This window comes from Panthera onca, chromosome C1 (genome assembly GCF_046562875.1).
Source record: "Panthera onca isolate mPanOnc1 chromosome C1, mPanOnc1 haplotype 2, whole genome shotgun sequence".
Classification (NCBI taxonomy): Eukaryota; Metazoa; Chordata; class Mammalia; order Carnivora; family Felidae; genus Panthera; species Panthera onca.
In genome coordinates this window covers 41,678,411-41,686,523 of record NC_138346.1, presented here as the reverse complement: position 1 = coordinate 41,686,523, position 8,113 = coordinate 41,678,411, and positions in this window count along the sequence as shown.

Genomic DNA, 8,113 nt, shown 5'->3' with positions numbered 1-8,113 from the left:
TATTATTTCTTTGAAAAATAATTTTTCTAATTTATGTGCTTGTGATGATAAACCAAGTTTTGTCTATATATAACAAAATATTTATTAAGTATACACAATAAAATTTTTATCTCTATAATAAATTAACTATTATATATAGACATTTTTATCTATGCATGATAAAACTTCAAAATTAAATATTTATAAGTGCTATTTTTATTTCTCCAAGTTGCCAGACAGAAAAGTTAAAAAGAATGTTAGAAGACTAAATCGAATCTTTGTTTAGTTTAAAGTGCCAATAAATCAAAGTTGATTAAGCAAAGTTTAGTTTTGGAGTCCAACCTTTTTGAATGTAAATTCAAAACCCACATGCTGTGTAACAATGGGAAAATTAACCTGCATTTCAATGTATTCATCAATTAAATTAATATTACAATTCCAATCTCATGAAGTAATTTTGAACAATAGACAATGAAAACTTTGTACAATGCATATCAAAGTTCAAGGCACTTAATAAATACTAAATACTGCATAAATATTTACAACCGTTATTACTGAATTTTATTTTGTTTTATTTTCTAACTAGGGTCAAATCAAGCAAGCATGGAGTGATAAAGACACTAAATGCTTATTTGGGTGAAAGTTTTGCACTTTGCTAGGAATGTATTGAATGTTTTAGAATTTCATTAGACTAATAAAGCCCACTTAAAAGAATATACTTCAAGTGTAAAAGTCATATGCTCATTTATTCAACAAGGGTTTTTTTTAATCTCTCTCATATACTATAGATATGGTGAAACATTGAGGATAAAATAATTGTAAACTACAGTTCTTATTTTAATGGAGCTTATAATATGGGATAGCAGAGAGATATTGAAATAATTACCAAAAAAAATGATGTAAATTTGCTGGTGTGACAAATGAACTGAAAGAAAAATACATTATAGACACTATGTGAATGATGAAGGACTTGACAAAATTAGGGAGGGAGATCAAGAAGGCTTCTGGGAAGATTATAGTTAAAATACTATTTTATATACTTCAGATTACAATAATTGGTGTTCACCATATGTCAAAGCTATAAAATAAAGGAGATGGGAAAAATTCTCTAATACCATCGGGTAACATATCAGTTTAATTTTGAAAGCAAAATAAAAATATAATTTTTAGGTATAAATCAATACATAGGTAAACAATGTTGCAGGGAACATACTTGGATTAGACTTTTGGATGACAAAAGTCCAATTCAACTTTCTTTCTCTTTCTAACAGGTTTTTTTGCTTGTTTGTTTGGCGAAAATCTTTCAATATGCTCACTTCTTATACAACATAACTATTTGCAAGTTGAAGTAATACGTGAGTTCTCTGTGAAATAAACTTGAATGATGATGTCTTATCCAGATGTTTTTGAAAAGAACACTTTCGAATGTAATTTCAGTTAAGGGAAGCGAGGTAATTACGAAAGTAACTTATGTGAGAAATATTACCTGTGTAATTATTTGTCCTCCCAATACATAAACTTCTGTCTCTGTACTGGACTATAATGAGATAAATCATAAAATCAAACAGCATGCTGAGTTGCATATTATATTCTGTTAATATGCAGGGATGTGTTATGTTAAGTATTTCTGGCCAGTGAAGATAAGCAAGCACTTTTTTTTTTACCTCTGAAAGCCAACTTTTCTCTCCAGAGAGCTTAGATTTTGAATTCAAGACCTAAAGGAATATAATGAATGATTTACTTTCTGTTTCCTTCATAGGTAGACTTTAAGAATTGATAATGTTTCTTAATGTTTTTGAATACCATTACTGCATTTATATCAAGGATATTAGCCCTGATAAATGCTTACATTCTTCATGAATATATGCAACAAACATATATTAAAAGATATTTAAAGAACATGGCTATAATTCTTACTCCTCAACATCCAGGCTACCTAAAATGAGTAGTTTTTTTTGCTATAATCCACTACCAGGTAAGCTGACAAATACACTGCGTCTCGTCACTTGAGATTGAGAATCTTTGATCAAAATGATGTCAGATGTAGTGTTACTACAAACTGTCCTTTCCCTCTTGCCTAAATGTTACCACCAACTCTGTGGCAATATCCCTATCCCCCCTCAGTCGGTATTTAGCTGGTAAAAACACAAAAATTTTTGAGCTAGATAGAAACGTGATCTCCTGTCTTTCCTGTTGTGAAAACCACTTCTGGAGTGTTGATGGAAGTAAACGATGAAATGCTTTCTTAGAACACAGAAAGTACAAGAAGTATTAACCTAACAGGACTTACATTTTTAAGAAGCTTCTCAAACTTTATTTAAACACAATGGACTCTAATTCTCAAATTTGGGGTAGAAGTGGGTATGAGAAATCAAAATTGAATTCTTTTTTTTTTAATTGAATTCTTAAGATAATGTGTCTTTGCAATTTTTTTCTGCTTTTGCTTGGATTTAAAGGAGCTAGCATATGATCCCTCTATTCCTCCACTGAGTCTGAAATCCAGGAAAAGATAAATGTAGGAATCAGGCAGGGAAATGTGTCACGTTTTGTATTGCTAAAGCTCAAAGAGGGTTTTAGGCTATTAGCCAAGTAGAATCTTTGGACAGGCTTCCAGGGAATTTTTTTGGGGGGGTTTCCAGGGTAAATATATCAGGAGACTTCACTCAAAATTCCCTAAGGGGAAGGTAAACAAGAAACAAAATCTCTATGCCTTAATTAGTTCCCATCAGGCTATAAATATGAATCAATGGTTGTCCCTCACCAACAGAATGATTCCATAAACTTCCTCTGTTGAGGGGTAAGAAATAGGCAATTGGAAGGAATAGATCAAACCTATCCTCAATGACATCAATGTAACCTACTCCTCTCTGCTTTTTTGTTATAGTCCCTAACTGATACTTCCCGATCCACTCTTGCCTTTTTAATATATAAAGTTGTTTCATAATAAACACTTTATTCGGGGATAATTTTAGATTCACAGAAAAGTTGAGAGAATTCCCAAATACACTTAAGCCAGATTTCCCTGATTTTAACAGCCTACAGAATGGTACATTTGTCGAAATTAAGAAATTAACATTAGAACCATGCTATTAACTAAACAAAGACTTCATTCAGTTTTCACTGTTTTTTCACTAATATCCTTTTTCTTGTTGCTGTTCAAGCATCTAATACTATTGTATTTTCATTTTTTAAAAGTTTATTTATTTTTGAGAGAGAGACAGAGCATCACCAGGGGAGGGGCAGAGAGAGAGGGAGACACAGAATGTGAAGCAGGCTCCAGGCTCTGAGCTGTCAGCACCAAGCCCGACACAGGGGCTGGGGGGTGTGGGGGTGGGGGGCTCAAACTCACAAAGTGTGAAATCATTACCTAACCCAAAGTTGGATGCTTAACTGACTGAGCCCCCCAGAAGACCCCACTAACCTTTTTTTTTTCCATCTGATAATATTTTAAAATGTAGGTTTTATTATCATGCAGATATGGTGAGACCAACATATCAGGAAATAGTTGTCATTGAGAAGACAGTTTGTTTCTCACAGGTTCCAAGAGGAATAGGAACACCACACTATGCAGATTTTATGGAGGTGCATCAGGGTTGGTCAAGGAACAAAGGGAGCTAGACAAAAGTGGACAAGCCTCTTTATTTTGGTTTTCAAAGGAAGGAATGGGAGAAGAGAGTTTGAACAATTTCAATGGACTCTGGGATGTAGGAGCTTCTCTGGTTGTTTGGTACCTGGCTCTGGGTGATTAGGAAGAACAGTGGCCAGAGAGTGAGAGACTAATGAAGGAGGGGCTGGGGTATGTGCTTGGTTGGAAAGGCATGCTCCTGGGTAAATCTTTAAGAACTAACTAACCCTGGGAGGGGCAGTGCCTCCAGTGTAGGCAAGTCCCCAAGATATCAAAATATCAGAATAAAAAGACATGCTTAATATACAGACATCAGGTTTTATTCAGCCCTCTGACTCTTTCACACTGCAGTTAGAGTAACATACAACATGGTCTAAAAGTCACTTTTTGATCTCTAATCTGTGTCTGCTTTCTTCATAAGATTTATCTTGCCCTTTACCCCACTTTTTTTTTCTGAACTTCAGTCATACTGAACATGTTTTACCCCATGAAAACACTTGTTTTCTTTCTAATTTGGAATCTTTGTAAATAAAGTGATTGTGTTCCTGTGCACGTGTGCACTCTTTCCTTCTCTCTTGCTCAGATGGGCATACAATACATACGTACAATAAACTGACTTCTATACTATCTCAGCTACCAGCTTAAATACTGATTCTCCAAAGAAATATCCCCTACCTCACTGATAAAGCCACGTCCCCCGTTTACGTTATGTAACACCCTGTATTTATGTTTCACTGCACTTACCATAACTCTTATTAAATAATTACATGTGTACTAAGTAGTTTAAGAATGGCTCCTCCAATATATTGTCAACTCTGTGATGTCAGGGGCTATTTTGTTCTCATTTCCCTTAGTTCACTAAGCAGAGTTCTACATACAGTACATGCATAACCATTTTTCTTAAGGTGGGTAAAGTTTTATCTGTGTTAAAATTATTACTGTAGGGAGTGCCAGAAGATGGCGGCGTAGGAGGACGCGGGGCTCACAGCGCGTCCTGCCGATCACTTAGATTCCACCTACACCTGCCTAAAGAACCCAGAAAACCGCCAGAGGATTAGCAGAAGGGAGTCTCCGGAGTCAAGCGCAGACGAGAGGCCCACGGAAGAGGGTAGGAAGGGCGGCGAGGCGGTGCGCGCTCCACGGACTGGCGGGAGGGAGCCGGGGCGGAGGGGCGGCTCGCCGGCCAAGCGGAGCCCCCGAGTCTGGCTGGCAAAAGCGGAGGGGCCGGACGGACTGTGTTCCGACAGCAAGCGCGACTTAGCGTCTGGGAGGTCAGAAGTTAACAGCTCTGCTCGGAAAGCGGGAAGGCTGGAGGACAAAGGGAGGGAGAGCTGCTGAGCCCCCGGACGGCAGAGCTCAGCTTGGTGGGGAACAAAGGCGCCAGCGCCATCTCCCCCGCCCATCCCCCAGCCAAAATCCCAAAGGGAACCAGTTCCTGCCAGGGAACTTGCTCGCTCCGCGCAAACACCCAACTCTGTGCTTCTGCGGAGCCAAACCTCCGGCAGCGGATCTGACTCCCTCCCGCTGCCACAGGGCTCCTCCTGAAGTGGATCACCTAAGGAGAAGCGAGCTAAGCCTGCCCCTCCAGCCCCCGTGCACCTTGCCTACCCACTCCAGCTAATACGCCAGATCCCCAGCAACACAAGCCTGGCAGTGTGCAAGTAGCCCAGACGGGACACGCCACCCCACAGTGAATCCCGCCCCTAGGAGAGGGGAAGAGAAGGCACACACCAGTCTGACTGTGGCCCCAGCAGTGGGCTGGGGGCAGACATCGGGTCGGACTGCGGCCCCGCCCACTAACTCCAGTTATACACCACAGCACAGGGGAAGTGCACTGCAGGTCCTCACCACGCCAGGGACTCTCCAAAATGACCAAACGGAAGAATTCCCCTCAGAAGAATCTCCAGGAAATAACAACAGCTAATGAACTGATCAAAAAGGATTTAAATAATATAACAGAAAGTGAATTTAGAATAATAGTCATAAAATTAATCGCTGGGCTTGAAAACAGTATACAGGACAGCAGAGAATCTCTTGCCACAAAGATCGAGGGACTAAGGAACAGTCACGAGGAGTTGAAAAACGCTTTAAACGAATTGCAAAACAAAATGGAATCCACGATGGCTCGGCTTGAAGAGGCAGAGGAGAGAATAGGTGAACTAGAAGATAAAGTTATGGAGAAAGAGGAAGCTGAAAGAAAGAGGGATAAAAAAATCCAGGAGTATGAGGGGAAAATTAGAGAACTAAGTGATACACTAAAAAAAAATAATATACGCATAATTGGTATCCCAGAGGAGGAAGAGAGAGGGAAAGGTGCTGAAGAGGTACTTGAACAAATTATAGCTGAGAACTTCCCTGAACTGGGGAAGGAAAAAGGCATTGAAATCCAAGAGGCACAGAGAACTCCCTTCAGACGTAACTTGAATCGATCTTCTGCACGACATATCATAGTGAAACTGGCAAAATACAAGGATAAAGAGAAAATTCTGAAAGCAGCAAGGGATAAACGTGCCCTCACATATAAAGGGAGACCTATAAGACTCGTGACTGATCTCTCCTTTGAAACTTGGCAGGCCAGAAAGGCTTGGCACGATATCTACAGTGTGCTAAACAGAAAAAATATGCAGCCGAGAATCCTTTATCCAGCAAGTCTGTCATTTAGAATAGAAGGAGAGATAAAGGTCTTCCCAAACAAACAAAAACTGAAGGAATTTGTCACCACGAAACCAGCCCTACAAGAGATCCTAAGGGGGATCCTGTGAGACAAAGTACCAGAGACATCACTACAAGCATAAAACATACAGACATCACAATGACTCTAAACCCATATCTTTCTATAATAACACTGAATGTAAATGGATTAAATGCGCCAACTAAAAGACATAGGGTATCAGAATGGATAAAAAAACAAGACCCATCTATTTGCTGTCTACAAGAGACTCATTTTAGATCTGAGGACACCTTTAGATTGAGAGTGAGGGGATGGAGAACTATTTATCATGCTCCTGGAAGCCAAAAGAAGGCTGGAGTAGCCATACTTATATCAGACAAACTAGACTTTAAATTAAAGGCTGTAACAAGAGATGAAGAAGGGCATTATATAATAATCACAGGGTCTATCCACCAGGAAGAGCTAACTATTATAAATGTCTATGCGCCAAATACCCGAGCCCCCAGATATATAAAACAATTACTCATAAACATAAGCAACCTTATTGATAAGAATGTGGTCATTGCAGGGGACTTTAACACCCCACTTACAGAAATGGATAGATCATCTAGACACACAGTCAATAAAGAAACAAGGGCCCTGAATGATACATTGGATCAGATGGACTTGACAGATATATTTAGAACTCTGCATCCCAAAGCAACAGAATATACTTTCTTCTCGAGTGCACATGGAACATTCTCCAAGATAGATCATATACTGGGTCACAAAACAGCCCTTCATAAGTTTACAAGAATTGAAATTATACCATGCATACTTTCAGACCACAATGCTATGAAGCTTGAAATCAACCACAGGAAAAAGTCTGGAAAACCTCCAAAAGCATGGAGGTTAAAGAACACCCTACTAACGAATGAGTGGGTCAACCAGGCAATTAGAGAAGAAATTAAAACATATATGGAAACAAACGAAAATGAAAATACAACAATCCAAACGCTCTGGGATGCAGCGAAGGCAGTCCTGAGAGGAAAATACATTGCAATCCAGGCCTATCTCAAGAAACAAGAAAAATCCCAAATACAAAATCTAACAGCACACCTAAAGGAAATAGAAGCAGAACAGCAAAGGCAGCCTAAACCCAGCAGAAGAAGAGAAATAATAAAGATCAGAGCAGAAATAAACAATATAGAATCTAAAAAAACGGTAGAGCAGATCAACGAAACCAAGAGTTGGTTTTTTGAAAAAATTAACAAAATTGACAAACCTCTAGCCAGGCTTCTCAAAAAGAAAAGGGAGATGACCCAAATAGATAAAATCATGAATGAAAATGGAATGATTACAACCAATCCCTCAGAGATACAAACAATTATCAGGGAATACTATGAAAAATTATATGCCAGCAAATTGGACAACCTGGAAGAAATGGACACATTTCTAAACACCCACACTCTTCCAAAACTCAATCAGGAGGAAATAGAAAGCTTGAACAGACCCATAACCAGTGAAGAAATTGAATCGGTTATCAAAAATCTCCCAACAAATAAGAGTCCAGGACCAGATGGCTTCCCAGGGGAGTTCTACCAGACATTTAAAGCAGAGATAATACCTATCCTTCTCAAGCTATTCCAAGAAATAGAAAGGGAAGGAAAACTTCCAGACTCATTCTATGAAGCCAGTATTACTTTGATTCCTAAACCAGACAGAGACCCGGTAAAAAAAGAGAACTACAGGCCAATATCCCTGATGAATATGGATGCAAAAATTCTTAATAAGATACTAGCAAATCGAATTCAACAGCATATAAAAAGAATTATTCACCATGATCAAGTGGGATTCAT